Source organism: Centruroides vittatus, unplaced genomic scaffold (genome assembly GCF_030686945.1).
Source record: "Centruroides vittatus isolate TY-2023 unplaced genomic scaffold, ASM3068694v2 contig_964, whole genome shotgun sequence".
NCBI lineage: Eukaryota > Metazoa > Arthropoda > Arachnida > Scorpiones > Buthidae > Centruroides > Centruroides vittatus.
The window spans coordinates 451596-468845 of record NW_027122640.1 but is presented as its reverse complement, the minus strand read 5'-3'; positions in this window follow the sequence as shown (position 1 = coordinate 468845).

Genomic DNA, 17250 nt, shown 5'->3' with positions numbered 1-17250 from the left:
ATTTATTGCAAGCGAGGGCGAAGTACTTGTCAAATTTTCTCAGTTCTTTAAGGATGATAAACACCGGGAAACAACCTTTACTACGCCTTTTTTTTTTAAAAGGTGGAATTATACAGGGAAAGTTTCCTCGGGTGCACTCAACCCGGACCCCACCCGCCAAAGGCCTCAACACAAGAATTGGTTACGGTAATTGGCGCATTTTTGATTTGACCACCCCTCGAATTAAACGGCATTCGGCGCCTACCGAGAATACGAGGATGCTATAGTGCCACCTTCGGTCTCGGAGAGGAAAATTGATAGAAGGGAACCGATCCCCCCCTCTGGTCCTATTTTCCTATTTTCGTTCGAATCTTTCATTCACACTCGATGCCACCTGTCGAAGATGAAGTTCAAAGGGAGAGAGAAAGAGAGAGGAAAAGCGTTGTACGCCAATGGCCATAGACTGTGGCTCCTCATAAAGAGTCCGGTAACAAATGGAAAGGGAGTGAGTGACAATGGACAACCACTTTACTCTTACATTGTTCCCCGACCCAAAACGTTGTTGTAAGAACTCTAGGAGGGCAGGAAGTGAAGTACCCACCCACAGAGCTTACTCAAAAATCCTATTTCTTTATTCAAAGCCAATCACGTGACCCACGAAAAGCAGATGACACAGGGTCACATCGACCGGTACGAGCGATAATTTAAAAAAAAAAAAAAAAAAAAAGTTATCCCAGAATCATCTTTCATCCCCGCAACATACTAAATATTTAAATCAGGCAAAGATAAGGAGTGCTAAAATCATCGCGCAATAATTTCGAGGGCGAAAGAGTTTATTTTTCTTAAACTGGAGTTCTGTGCTGGACCGCTGTGAGATTTATAGCTTCGATGACGCCCTGTTTATGTTGCCAGCCGTTCACACACACACACACACAACACATACCCGTAGCTTGCTCTGGCCACTGTCAAGTTTTGGCCTCGTTCTCTATGGAACTAGTACACCGACCACTTGGTCCATTCTGTCAGCTCCCCAGGAATTCACCCGTAAATCTGCTCTTGGTACTAGAAGAGGGCAAAACTGGCGTGGCAGTTAGGAACCATTTTTTACAAAAATTCTTGTGGGGGTGTTTGTCTGTCGACTTCAAACAAATTGATATAGGGGATTTAAGGAGCACGGCAAGAGATACAGTTAAGTGAATGTTCTCTACATCCCTATACCGTGTTGAAGGATGTGACGTGAGTGACGTGCAAGCACTTATGAGATTACAAAAAAAAAATCATTTTTTTAAAAAAATTTATATACTTTCAAAAACTACATAAAATTTTCAAAAAATGCAGGCATTACTTAATTGTGATAAAGTAAAATTGTTTGGATGATTGCTCACGATAATTGCCCCGTCATTCAAATTTAAATTCCGAAAGAAGTTTATCGTAACCATTGACTTAAATGAGTTTATCCTGGATTAGATGGATGAAAAATATCATTCGATTGGCTAAGTTTTCCTTTAGTTCTTTAAAATCAATAATAATGGGCTAAAAATACAGGAAAAAGAAAGAATAAATGATATTTTATATTTACATGACTGAAATATCAATTTAATTCATAAAATCTGGCTTAATTAAAATCATTAGTTTCTAAATCACTTTAATAAAGAGAGATACAACGAAATCATACGATGTATAAACAATACTTAAAGTCTTGACTCTTTATCCATCCTTAAAAAACAAAATGGAAGCGCAAGAAATGAGTTTAGCTCCTGTTGGGATGAAAATCCACGTCTTAAAGATCCAAATAAATACTGTGTTTATGTCGGAACCCACACCTCACGTAACTTGTTTAGAATAATTTGAACTTTACAGGGAAGCGGGAATTAGGATAGAATAGATTTTCAAATTTGGCACTCTTCCAGTGTGATATGACTTATGAACTAGATATTTGTTTGTTGAGTGATGCGGGTTATTTCGTAAAGGTACGAGTTTTGACGACGTCTTCGAGATGCGACAGATTCCAAAATATTTTCTTAGAGGAATTTTTATTTTTATTTTTTTGTTAAGTATAGTCGTTGATGAATAGGAGGAACGAGGAAAGCCACCGTTCACGGAATATCGAACCCAGACCAGAAATACAAACAAAGACTCTTAAACAGCATTCCGGAGAAAGGGAGGTAGATGCGACTCGTGTCGGATTTTCGGCACGTGCTTAAACGACAAGAGACGAGTCAGAAGAATTCTTCGCATTTTCGGGAACAGTAGTTGAAGTGTCTACCATTTCCGGGCCAGGTCTCCATCAGCTACGTAACCGGAACGAAAATTTATCCCGCCTGATTCTCCTCCACCCCAATGGGATCGTCTGTCGTCGACATCTGGAGAAAGCCTTCCGCCCAAAACTCCTGTTTTAGCTTCATCTATAGATGTAAGGGGTCAGCGCTAGTTGGTGACACGAGTCAAGTTTAGGTTTGACTCCATGAGAATGGTCATTGAACGGAGGTCAAGTTGTTCTAAACTCTAATCGGAAACCTCTATAGACACATCTTTAACTCCGTGTATCTAAAAAATTCTTTAACAAAATTACATTAAAAAATGATTTTACTGTGAAGAAAGGGTGTTTTTTTCGAAGAATCAAAAAATTGGAGCCATACATATTTATCTTCCAACGGATTTTCTTATCAGCGAAACGAACGTAGGCTGTTGTGTGTATAAAGAGATATAGGACCCATATCTGCGGTAGACGATGCTTCATTCCCTGATTATTATGTATTAATTCAGATTTTAAATTTATCTGCGAGTTGCATCAATCAAGAAGATCGATCGACGCTCTTCTTCATTAAAGGGTGGATCAATCCGAGCGACTGGCGGATAACACAATGTTACAATTTGTTTCCGTCGCTTTTGGATTTTCTACGAAGTCTTGGCTGCACCCCATTTTCATTCTAATCTTTATTTATGTAGCTTTATTAAATAAAGTTTACATAAATAGGAATAAAACAAGGTTGCATAGGGGTGCATATATAAAGAGAGTAAAACAAGAATATATAAATAAGAAGAATAAAGAGTTGTTGCATAAACAAGAAAAAAGCGGAGTGGTGCATAAAGAAGAGCGGAGCAAGATTGCATAAAGAGGGATAAAGCGGGTTGCATAGAAAGAGATGTAAAGTTATATAAAATACGGGGATAACATGAACGGAAGTAAAGCAGTATTATATAAATTGAAATAGAATTTCATATGCCTAAAGTAGTATTGCATAAAACAAGATGGAGTAATCTATTGAAGTACTCAGTGTTTTTATGAACCCTAAAATTAAGGTCAAATTATAGATATCACTTACTTCTACAAACTTTAATCCAATTTCTAGTTAATAATCGAAAAAATCAGAGTAATTGAACGAAAACTTAAAAATTTCATGGGTTCTCTTCTTAAGCTTTCGATTTTTTATCGAGCATTCTACTCAACCCTCGTTAACCTCATCTGCCAACAGTCATAAGATCTATAATAGGCTCTACTCGAAACTTTAGTTCTGGATAGTTTTTATATATAATAAAAGGGAAAAAAAGAAACTACTTTCCGTTTTTCAATGTAAATAAATCAGAACAGTCACGTGATCGGAAACGTGCATCCTTACAAGAACTCGCGAATGAATCACGTTAAGAGAAGCTGGTTAAAATAAAAGCCGGATCTGGACCCAGTCCAAAAAAATAAAATAAAAAAAAAGGCACCGAGGAGCGAGAGATAAGACTTGTATCTGTCACCTTGCATTTACAATTTTAATGTGGCAAGTCCTATCTACACATTTATTAAGATTTTTAGAGTGATAATGGGGGATTATCTTCTTACCATTTAGATTACATTACGGTTTTAACCTCATAATTTCCATCTTTATCTAGAAAAGTCGATAATTCGTAGCTGGAAATTCGACTAGAATCGTAGGAGAACGACTCTAAAAGCACACCAAAACACATTTTCCGAGGTGGAACGTAGTCAATTTTTGGAGTTTACACTCCAAGAAATCCAGAAAACGTAAGAACAGAAGGAAGAAGCAATTACGGAGCGTGCAGAGTGGATCGATGAAGCACTAAAAGTAAAGTGGTCGAGTTAATAAGGAGCGTTGCGCGTAGCTAAAGAGTGACGACGGGCTGTATGTCGGTCTGGCCCTCCAAACCATCTGTTGCCACCATTATTTTGATGGATTGACTCTTATAATAAAGTTTTATATTTCTCTATCTCCTTGGCTAGCAACCGTTCGATCCCTAGTTTTCTACTCCTGAGCAGAACCAATGGAAAATGCAATAACTCAGATACAACTCTTATTAAAAAATCGGTCTTTGGCATTTCTTTATAACTAAAAAGTCCTAGTTTCTTGCTGTGATAGGAGGAAGAATGTTATTTTAGTAGTTAACGACCTTTGCCTGGTAAATGTGGCGAATGTTATTTTCACCCCCTTAAACGGCGTTATATTCGTGAAAGTCTGATTATTGCAATAGTTTCTTCAAAAATAAATGAGATTTCTAGATGAATATAACACGTCAAGAGACGATGATGCTCCTGAAAAATTAATAATAACTAAATATGTGTTCCTATAGGAAGAATGTAACGTATATTAAGAAACAAAAGTAGCCTTAAAAAGAATTAAAACAAATTTTTTACCACGACAGATGCTTCTGAAAGACTGGATATAACGTATACTAATGACAAAAAGATGTTTCTGAAAGGATGAATATGAGGCATATCATGAATAAAGATATAAGGCATACTGAATTAAGACGAATATATTAACATGGATTTAAAAATAGTTCCTTTAGGAGAAATAAAATGTGTGTTAAAAATTAAAGGTGTTATTAAAGGTTAAATTAGCGAAAGAAGGCAATTCGGAAGAATAAATAGTCCTATAAAGCACATTAAAGAACAATGATATTCCTTAAAGTAATCTCGAGAAGCGAAGGTAAGAAGTGAATGAACTGTCATTACCTTTAACAATAACGGCACGCTTACACGCCCTACACTTGCATAAAAGTAGTTCTCACAGTTAATTTACAGTTGCGGAAAAATTTTACAGTCAGATTTTCCTAATAAACAGAAACATCACCTTAACAAACCTTCCAAACTCGAGAGTAGAGTAGCAGTACAGGAGCAACGCATTTGTATTAAAACTTTAAAGCTGCTGCCATTCCATTTCCATTTCCAATAGGAGCAATGCATATTGTTCGTATAGAAAACAGAAAATGGAACGTATCTCGATCGAAACAGTTCATTTTAACAAAGATAAAAATTTCAGCGAGAGAGAGTTTGCTGTTTCTCCGACGATAACGTCTCTAGATGACGTTGATTGATTGATTATAGCAGATTCGGCATCGGATTCCGGAAGGCGCATTTAGAAGCAAGTTATTCGGGAAGATAGACAACCCCGGTGTCGGGAGTGAGACACTTTCTTTACTTCATTCTTTCGTCCGGAACGGTTATCAACGGCCACATGATATATGGAAGGGAGACCCGGGTCACTGCTGTTTGTTGTTGCATTTGACTGTTCTGTAGATCGGCATTAGAGAGGGATTGATCGCTCGCTTCCCACCCTCCACCTAGCTAAGTCTTTCACATGTTCTCTTTTTTATACATGTTACAAGGTTACAGCACTCCTCCGCCGCCGACCAACCATCTACTACGGCTTACGCTCATTTATACACTCGGTGGAATCTACGCACAACGCGCTTGCATTTCACCAAGCCGCACCTGAATAAGTAGTATTTGGGGAATCTACATTCCACGAATATGTAAATGGATATAGATTTGTCAGAATTTACATTCCGCCGAGTCTTAAATGAATGAAATTTGGAGCAATTCGTGTCCTTCCAGCATAAAAGACTAGGAGCGACTTATGTTACAGCAAGTCTATAAATGAATGCAGGACTAAAAATAATTTATATTCCTCTAAACTGGAAAATTAATAAGACTTAGAAGATTATACATATTGTCAATTTGTAAGAATTTACAACCGCTAAGTCTTACGTGAGTGTCACTTGAAATAATACATATTCTTACAGCATATAAATGAGACTCGGAGTAACTTAAGTTCCTCCAAGTTTGTAAATGAGTGAAGACAGAATATTCTGTTAAACGAGTAATCTATGTACTATTGAACATATAAACAAATGTAAATTTGGCAGAATTTACATTCCCTCAAGTCTGTAAATGAGGGAAAGACTCGCATTACCACGTTCCTTCATATCTTAACGGTGTAAGATTTCGAGTATACCATGAGCTAAATATGTAAGTGCGTGTAAGAGTAACCTAAATTTGAATATAAGACATAGTAGATTGCTCGTAGGATGCGTTGTTGCAATCTTCTACTAGAAAGTCGTATAAGGGAACAATTAATTAAACTCGACTCGTAAGGGCAATAAAAATGGAGGAAGAATTTCTATAGCCATTTTATAACACGTGATTACTTTAATCTCGTCGCCGAATCAATGTTTACATAGACAGCCACGCAATGGTCAGTATAATGTCTGTTGTATTATTAAACTCTACAGTTTTAATTAAAGTTCTGAGTCGAGTGTTCCCACGTGCATTCTTCATACGATCACGAACTACAGTTTGTTATTACAAATGTTTATTAATATGACAATTATTTTTATAACTTTCCTCAATTATGGAAAACTTATCGAATTAAACTATTATTGTTCCTTATTTTTATAACAAACTAATCATGCCAGAAAATAGGACAGGTTCATTTGTTTATTTAAGTGACTAAGATACTAAGAAGTACACTAAGAAGGATGCAGTACAAAATTTAATATAGTATATCCTTCTTACAATAGTTACAGCTGCTTGGACGATGTACTTTGTTGCTTCTTACGTATAAATATTTCAAAACACAGGTGGGAGGTATAGGATGACCTTTGTGTAATCCGAATGGGGGTGTTCGGCGAGGCGCATCGGATAACTTGCAAAAACGCCGATAGGGCGCGGCACGGCGCTTTACTGTGAAAATAAACATCGAACAAAGCAATTGGTCAAACAGATGACAGAATGTAAATATTTTCTGCCATCTTTTAATCTATAGAATGAAATTATTCTTCTACTTGAATTTATAAGATTTAGAAATAAATCTTTTGTGGCATATTTATTAATATCAAATTTATGTTAAAAATCGTAATTATTTGTCAATTTTCTTAAAAATCAGTTAGTAAAATTAATTTTTTTCATTTAAAAATTAAAGATAAAGTTTAACGAATCTTCAGACGGTTTAGGTGCAACAAATCAATTCTGTAAGTAACTTATGAAGATTCAATTGAGAATTAATTACTGAAAGAGCTAAGTTTAAAGTTTATTTTTTATATAAATCAGATATTATTATTTTTTATTATGGGCTAATAACTCTTTAGAAATGGTCCTCTCCCTCGAATCTGGTGGAATGCCAACTCCCTGGTGAATTCCATTCCCCTAATAGATAAGATGTCATCCATTAAGAAATTCTTTGACGTATAAATATAAAGATTCAAATATTCAGCTCCAAATCTTTTTATTTTCTACTCTGATCCAGATTCATTCATTTTTCCAAGTTATATTTGGTAACTGCTTCGGTTACCTAACGAACATCCAAGCTCATTTGATGTTACATTTATATACAAAGCTCATGTGCAAATTATAATTTTTGGTTTAAAGATCAGAATTTAAGAGAAATTAAGCTTAAAAAATTATAAATAAGTTAATTATTTACTCATATTTTACTGATAAATTAACTAAACCGAGATAAAAGATTGGAAGTTTGGCCTATGTAAAACTTAAACTTATGAGAATATCAACTTACAATTATGGGAATGTAAATTGTAAGTTTTTCTTCGTTTAAATATGATTTCTTTACACTTAGTTTAATTTTAATGACACAAATTTGACAAATTTTACGTACTGTTCGCATTTAGAATCAGAAAGTGGTTCGTTAATCAGGTGAAGAGATGCTTTTTTACCTTCCTGAGAAATGGGTTTAAGGAGAAAATACACCGTTTCTGTCAACAAGTGCTCCAACTACAACCGAGATATGGTAACTAAATGGATTTCGTCAGCTACTTTCTCCATCGGTTACGAGTAATGACGTGTCGACATCTTGTATCACATACCAACCTTCACCGTTCTAAATCTGGTCTCCCCAGAACGCCCAGACATTCCTGTACACTCACACTTTGTACTAGTGACAAATAGGAGGGTTTTCCAACATTCTTGGCGCGAAACGATCTTAATCGTTCTCCAAGAGCATCCGCTAATAGTTTAAAAGGGGACAGAGTAGAGTTTCAACATCCTCCTCCATCTCTTATTTTTCATTTTTGGATTGGTCTACGTGAAATCTGTACAATTATCATCATCCTTCTCAGATGTCTTTGAAGAACACACAAAGACCAACTGGTAGAAGGAATGAATAAGTTAGTCAGACTGTAACAAACGTGGGTGGTACGTCTATGTCGTTGTCTGTCACTGTTTTTTTTCCCTTCTTTCCACCCTCACGCCGCGCTACTGTACACAACCGGAAATGACATCATCGTCCTTTCATCCATCCACCTTTCGTCAACAGGACAGGTCGAAGGGGGAACTGCCCCAGACTTGGCTCGAGTTCGTTTCTATTTTTAATTATTCCCTTTTGCTTTAATGCTACTTGTATTAAAACTGATAAATCTCGAGGCACACACAAACTTTGTTCCTCTTTTCTGTATTGAACCCATTATCTATTTGTATCCAGGTGTTAGCATTTTGTTCGGATGATGATAAAAAAAATCGGTGCATCCTGTCCTCCAGCTATATTTTAATCTGGAAGCTTGAATCGGCCTTTCTTTGGCGCACCCTGTTGTGAAAGGCGCCCCAAGGGTGCAACCCACAATACCACGATTTGACCGGGCCTGACGTGTATCTTCCGCACCTTTTCTTCATACGGAATATACCAAAAAGGTGGCAATGCCATCCAGGAGTGACTAATCGTGTCACAAAAATGGGTATGACAAAAATTCTCGGAAATTTCTGAAGTACCCATTCGCGGGTATTCACAGTGTCTCTCTCTCCTTCGACTAAACAAAATTGTTAAATATCATTCCTATTTTATTTAGAGGAGTGATTATATGTTGGAAACTTCGAATATATTTCATTTCTTGTTTGTTTGTAGAGAAAGAATGCCACCATCCAAGAGTTTTATGAGAGACTTTTGAGAACTTTGAAAGCACTCCCAACTACAGATATAAAAAAAGGATGTCTCTTTTATTAGTTGAGTTCTATACTTTCTAGTATATTGCTTATCATTTCCTGGTCCGTTTTTACTGGTCCTAAAATAAATCAATCAATAAACTTGTTTTATAATATTGAAAAATCTATAATACAATTCTTCAATCTTCTAATCTTCGAGTATCCTTGAGAATTCGAGTATTATCTCGAATAAAAACTAATAGAAAACCTTTATAAAGTACTAAAAATTTCTCAGCTCCTAATTTTCTTTTGTATTTTTATACTCTTTCTTTGTTTCCAATCGCAAAAAATCAAAAATTAAAGCTTGAAATGATGACTTTTACATAGACTATATTACTATTATTCCTCTTTTAAAAGATAATTTCTTACGTCTCATAGTACGTTTGTGTGTCTATTCGTATTTAGCGAATCTACAGAATTCGGAGTTTTTGGATTTCTTTTACAGGATTGACATTAAGAAGTGATTTTTTTCTTTTTACATCATATAGTTCGTCTGCATGTCTGTACGTACAGTTAATGAATATTTCTTAAATCGCTCGAGATGTGGGTTAATTTAATCGGAGCAACATACAATTCGTGCCACGAATTAAAAAGCTCTAATGCTAAATTTATCTTAAAAAATAAATAGATCTTCACTTATTTTTCGAATTGTCACGTTTTTATTGCCTTATATTTATAAATCATTATTCGTACAAATAAAACTTCGAAACTTCGGAATTTCACGACAAGGTTTTGTTATCAATGTATATAAAAATAAATATTTAACTTATTTTTTTAAATAATTTTTAGAGAAGTACAAATTAAAATGCGTGCATCCAGAAATACACAAGACCCAAATCGAATAATAAACCAAAGAGAATAATATTTACATTCAAAAATTTGTAAATGTCATGAAATCGAAAATATTAAATAGTTTTGCGTGACGTGAGGTATTTCAGAAAGAACTTTAATAAATTACAAATTATTTCTGTAAATAGCAAGAAAATCTTAAGATTTTTACCAATTTCGGTTAGATCGTTAATGAATTGCCAATAATTTTGGCCCTCTTACGCTCTCTCTACGTTCCTCAATCCCTTATTCATTAGAATCAAATGTTTTTAATCAAACTTACACGCAAAAGTGGAGCAAGACCCGCGATGTAAGATAAATAGGTAAAGCCACGTAGAGATAATCATCTCGAAAAGGTTGCACACGACGAATTAAAACCCGTCCACGCCATGTTCTCACCTAAATTGAAGTCGAATCTTGGTCCAGCAGAGATCAGCCAAGGAAATGGCGCAATGGGGGTCATCGTCCGATGTAAGGTAGAGAAGAAGCGAGTTTATTTTGTTGTTTCCAACCCAGATAAGAAGTGCTGAAGTCAAATATCAGGCAAAGCAAATATTAGGTTTATTTATCTCCATCAGTTCGTGCCGAGAGGACGATGACCAGCAAACAAAATAACCGGCGGATCTAAAAGTTAATTATCAGATAAAAAGTTTTTATTTCATCCAGATTCAAAGTTTATCGAACGAATATTAAAGATCGAAAGTGCAAAACGATCGTTAACATAACAATGGATTTAGCTTAAGTGTCTTTTTCTTATCTTAAAATGATTAGATATACAGCGATTGAAACCAATTTGGGTACTCTACCGTGTTTAATTTATCTTTCAAATTTTGAATTTATAGTTTTTTTCTGATTTAAAATGATTAAAAATGTGTTAATTTCTGCTTAAATATGCTAACAAGTTCCTAATTTCTGGTTAAAATTAATCAAAACTTGACATTTTTCCCATCAAGATTTGCAATTTTTAATAAAAATCTATTGAAAAATATCCAATTTCTGATTGATGAGAGTCAAAAATTTGCAATTTATGATTAAAGCGTATCAAAAAGTTTCTAAATTCTGATTAAAATTTGTCAAAACTTGGTGATTTCTGATAAAAAAATCCGTCGAAAATATGTTCAATTTTTGTTTAAAATGTGTCGAAAATTTGCAGTTTGTAAAATACGTCAGAAAAGTTTTGAATTTCTGATTAAAAATTTAACCAAATTTTACAGCTTCTGATAAAGACCAGTCGAAAGTTAGCAATTTCCGATAAAAAATGTTCAACTTCCGACTGAAATGTATGGAAAAGATGCTAATAAATTCACAATTTCTGATTAGAATTTGCGATTATTAATTAAAATACTTGGAAAAATTTAATTTTAGATTAAAACTTATACGAAAAATGCTAAAATTCTGATTAAAATAAGTCGAAAAACTTTGAAATTCTTATTAAAAGAAGTTAGCAAAATGAGAAAGTAATTTTCAATTTCTACTCTTACAAATTTACTAATTCTGGCAGATTTTCGAAACTTTTCCTTTTTATTAATGTACTTAATTTTAAAACTAGGAATGCCAAGAGTATTCAGTATGAACGTTACGACTCGGAGCCGACACATTTTCTTTATTATCTGTAGGATATTAGATGTGTTCCACTTAAGAATGACCTGTGACTATCACTCGATATGACTTCCTGGATTAGTGTAGAAAATTAAAATATGCAAAGGCACGTTATCTTCTCTTCATTTCTGACTCTCTGTTGCATGCCACTGAATGACTTTCGACTAGAATTTAATTTTCTAAAATTTTAATATTGTATTTTTCTCTTAAAATCGAGATTCTGTGACTACTCCAACTCGTCTTTCTTATTTTATCAAATAAAATTTTGGTACTCTTAAAATTAAGATGTTTTTTTTAGGGTACCTAAACGTCTATATTCCTTCTTTTATCAAGAATAATAGGAAAATTTAGTGAATAAATGAAAGATTAGAGCTTGGTACTTTGTAAAGGATCGATATGGCTCGATGCCCCTCGATTAATTTCAATTATTTTTCTTGGAATAGTTCCGTTTGCTGATTAAAAACTATAGAAAAAAATAAATAAGGAAATATTCGCAGAAACGAATTATTCTGTAATAAAATCCACTCTAACTTTTTTTTCCTTTTTAAGTCCAATTAATATCCGAGATATCCTTATCAGCGCTTCGCGTGATTTATATCCTGTGACTTAACACCATTCTTATCTCGGATTTAGAGAACGTTTCCACACATAGGAATTCCCACAAATGGGCATTATTTTTGATATCCTAAATATTATTGCAGATTCCTATTCTAGATCCAATAATGGATCATTAATGTTTTTAGATATTAAACGCGAAATCTACTCAATTATACTAATAAAATTCCACCAAAGACGTTATCTTAAGATGAAGATTTGTCTCTTTTAAGTGCTATTCTTTGTGCTTTCTTTGTGGTTTTTTTTTTTTTTTTTGGTTTATTTTGGCGTACAGATATGGCCAAAAATAGCATATCATGGAAGATAGTGAATCAGAGAATGGCTAAAAAGTATCGTGGTTGTTTATGGATCGTACAATCATTAAATTAGATCATGGAAAATCTAAAATTATGGAAATGGAAAAAACACATCGATAAATCATGAAAGATATATTTAATGTATTATAATTTAAGATGATAAAAATCGATTATGGAAGATCATAAAGCGTAGATTGAGCAAAAAATGACATGGAATATCAAGAAATCTATGCTCATAGTATGCATGTCTTTGACTTTCCACATATTTTTGTTTTCCCCCTCTCTTCCAAGGAATTTTCATCTTCGATCCTAACATAATTCAAAACCTCTGCATAGAATGAACGAAAATAGAAAAATACACGAAAACTGAGATAATAATCTTAATGAAAATCAAAAATTTATGCTTATAACATCCTCAATTTTCTAATATTTTAAAATCTTTTTCTTCCTTCTACTGGAGAACTTTCATATTCACTCTCTACTCAATCCAAGTTTTCGCATAGAATGAGCAAAAGTAGTGAAATACACGAAAGATCAGATATATATACTCATTTATTTTTCGTATTTTCCCCCATTTTGTTGATCTTCCAATGATGGCTTTCGCCTTGAATCTCAACTCTTACCAGTTTGCACCTGCAGGAGTGTGTAAAAAGTCAACGTAAACACTTAAATAACCAGCAGAAAAGTTTATTAAGAGAAGATTCATTTATCTGAGTTAAACACAAAACAGATTTACAGAGCGCTGACAAGATTTACAGCCGTAATTGTTTATCATGAATAAATGATGAAAGTAAACATGGCCGACAAAGAAAAGGCTTCGTGTCGCCAATGTATTATTATGTGACCGTTTTGTCCAGTTGCGCCGAGAGTACCTTTGCAAAGCCCCGGGCAGCGACCACCCAAATTTGCGATTGTTCCGACTTAATAATTACATACTCCCTCCCAAAATGCCACTCCTGAACTAGGGTGGCGCCCTCTGTTAGACAAAGCGACAATTTTTTTTTGAGGCACCTGCTGACACGTTATTCATTTATTGAATTCGTAATGAATTCCTGTTCATTTTTTTCGGCGGAGTTGTTTTATATGTAAAAATTAACACATTGTTGAATTTTTAATAATTTTATAATTATTTTCGAATGTAATGAATGTATTTTAAATTACGTTTAGTTAAAGAATGTTAGCAAAGGATATTCGAAAAATACAACGCGTTTAAATTGTGTTTCGATCAATAGATGGCAGTTATCGATTTTTAATAGTTTCAACGGAGCTAACGAGAGTGTCGCCATCTGTAGAGAAAAAGTAGAAAAGTTTATATTTTATCAAATTTTATAAAATAAATTTATACCGTTTTTAATAAATAAAATAACTTATTTTGTCATTCATTTTCTTTTTAAATATATTAAAAATATATTAAATTAATAAAAACGGTTTTATATTTGTGGTGATAAAAGTTTTGATACTACTACTGTGAAAGCACTCAATGGGAGTAATATCAAAACGGTCGTACGATTTGTATAAAAATCAATATAGTGCCTGAAAACCAGAATCTATGAAGATAAAAACGCCCGAAAACCAGATAAATCTATACTTTTAGACGCCTGTGCTAATATAATGCAAAAAAAAAAAAACTGATTTCGACTCCGTGAAAGTGTGGCACACACAAAAAATAGGGCTGATAAACACGCTATATAACTCTGGGCAAGTTACTGAATATAAATAGAAACAATTAGTTGCATAATCTCCTACGGTAAGCATCATGAAGCAATTGCAAGACGAAGAATGAATCACGTTGCACATTCAATTGCATCGATATACAAGAATTACCGACGTGTAAGTGATTCGATCATTGTAGTCCATTAAAATGGCCGAGTCGATCAGAATAAACAAAAATCGTAGGACCATCTGTTACGTAGCTTCTTATCTGTGTCGAGGGCGAGTCAGGCAGTCGCTGATATGGAGTGATGAAAGGGTTGAAGCGAGGATGATGTATGAGTGGCACCCCTTTTTTTTATTCCATATCTTACTCTACGAGAAAGGGTTTATCGCATCGAATGACTCAGCTATGAATAGTTGATTGTTCTGTCAGAATATCTGCCAACGTTTGATAGAGTGAACCGTTGCGATAGGTGTATCCATTACCCCCCTTTGAAATTTGCTTTTCAATATCGATCTTATGCTTAAACTCGAAAATATGTTTCGACCGTTAATCCCTGTCTTTCTACTATACTTAGATTTTCACTTATATCGGTATCTGATCATTTTTTTATAGGTCAAAAATGACCTTTCACACCATTACTATCTTAAGTTAGCAAAAAGCGATCTGTTTATAATTTAATTCTAAGATAAATGATTATCTATATAATTAAAGCACTTACTTTTCATACAGTTTCAAATATGAAAACACATCTCAGTGACCATAAATCAGTATAGATCATGAACAATAACCTGAGGGAGTCATTGAGTTACACACAACCCTATGCATTTAATCATAGTGTAGTATGACATGACACTTCAAGATATTCTCTAATAATGATTCTGCTAAAGTTTATTGACGTTGTGATACTCTACGATTTCAAAAAACAGACTTTTTTTTGTAATGGAATCACAAGAAGTCGGTTGTATGCATGAATTTCTGTAATTGTGAAAATCTTTTAACCTTACATTACTTATTTAATTAATTTAAATATTATTTCTCATTTTAAGGTATTAATTTCCAGATAAAAATGATTGTGTAGAAGAGGTGTTACAAATAAGAATCAAATACACAAAACTGTTATTATTCGAAATATTCACGAATTAGAAGGATACACAACATAATATCACGAATTTTTAATAATAATAATAATTTAAGATATTTTAGATAATTCTTCAATATATATAAATAGTCTGGAATTTTATTCTACAAAAAATGTATCGAAATTAATTGTTAATTAATACTCTGTACAACTGAACAGAATATCTTTAACAGTATAAAGTATATAACAATATCCTGTGTATATCAATCTGGTATAAGACGTTTGATGTACAAAATGGCCTTGTTTATGATATTTTTACACTATAATACTCTCAATTTATCGTGGAAATTGATTACATTCTAGCATTTCTCTTAATACCTATCATTTGTGTACGGCTCTCATCCATCACCTGTTATACTCACATAAAGAAATAACTTTTAAATATACTACAATAATTTACATCATGATTTATTAGTTTCGATGTAGACGCGCTAGATTTATGATGACCATCATAAGTTTTGCTGGTGATATGGTGAGGTGTTTGTATACTCGTGTAGTATTATCTGTTTATGTAACAAATATGGAAGAGCATATATTTTGTAATGTCAGTGGCAAAAAACTGATGTTTGATCGTTAAAAGCCTGACAAAACAGGAAATTTTATACCGTTGGTCCTATATGTAGTAAAGACCAATGGCATTACATTTACGATGTAAAAGCTATTTTTATTGATATTATTATCACGTTATCATCATCAGATCTTTACAGTCCGAAGGCATTCAAATTTTGGGGTTCTTGCTGTTAGATTAATAGATTTCATGAAATATTAGAAGATGAATTATGGAATAAAGTACCATTTATAAAGTTAAGTTATTAATAAAATAATACATGGAAAAAATAGAAGTCTGAATCTTCTTTTTCTGGGATAGGATAGCCGGATGCGGATCGGTTAAACCTACCAATCAGTGAATCCGAGTTGTCGAAAAACTCCAGGAAATTTCATCACTCATCACTTAGTCGCTCCCTTCATGGGTTTGGTCAAACCAATGGATACGAACAGATGGAAAGAGGGCTGAAAGAGTAAAAAATGAAAAAAGAAAAGAGATCCTCTTCTAAATTTGAACATTATACAAATAGAGAGTTAACAAGTTCTTATAACTGTACAGGAAATTCAAGAATTTGATGCATTTCCTTTGCATTTTTCGTATTTAAAGAGATCAGACAAATTCTATTTTTCCCGTTATAATTCCAGATAAAAATTTTACGTATTCATGAACAATTTTACATTTCACCAGAATTTTTTTACTCTGAAAACGAAGCTCCATATGAATAAATTATATACAAAGACTGTCTTAAAAAGTAATAAATAAAATTAATATAGTATACACAATTAAGTTTTTTTATATGAAACAATTAATATCAAAGAAGATGTGTTATTTTACATTATTTTTCCTTTGCTCGATTCAAAAGTACAAAAAAACATCTTTGGATATTCTTATGACATTTTATTTGTGATAATGTAGGCCTGTATACTAACAAGTGATATACAGTAGAATTTTTTTTATCTGTCTTTCAAACAGGCTTCTGTTTCAATTGTTCAACCTGCACAGTTTAGTAGTTTTGAATTAAAAATATTATTTCGTTTATTTTAAAATTACTTTATGCACTTTATTTTCCTATTTTATCTCAATTTCCACCTTTCAGTATTCTATTTGAGTCATTCCTTGCCATTACGCAACCCAGTTAAGCTGGTATTCGTGACAAAGAACATTTAAACTAAACTTGACTGGTGAAGAAACGATAATAAACTATATATAGTTTATAGAGAAGTTCTAAGAGTCAAACTACACTTACTGATTAAAGTATAGGTGTATTATCTATCTATTAAAAGTAAAATTGTTGAATCTTCAATGTAAAAAATATTATAAATGTATTTTTAATGACAAAATTAATAAAGTTTTAATTTTGTGTTAGTAATTTTC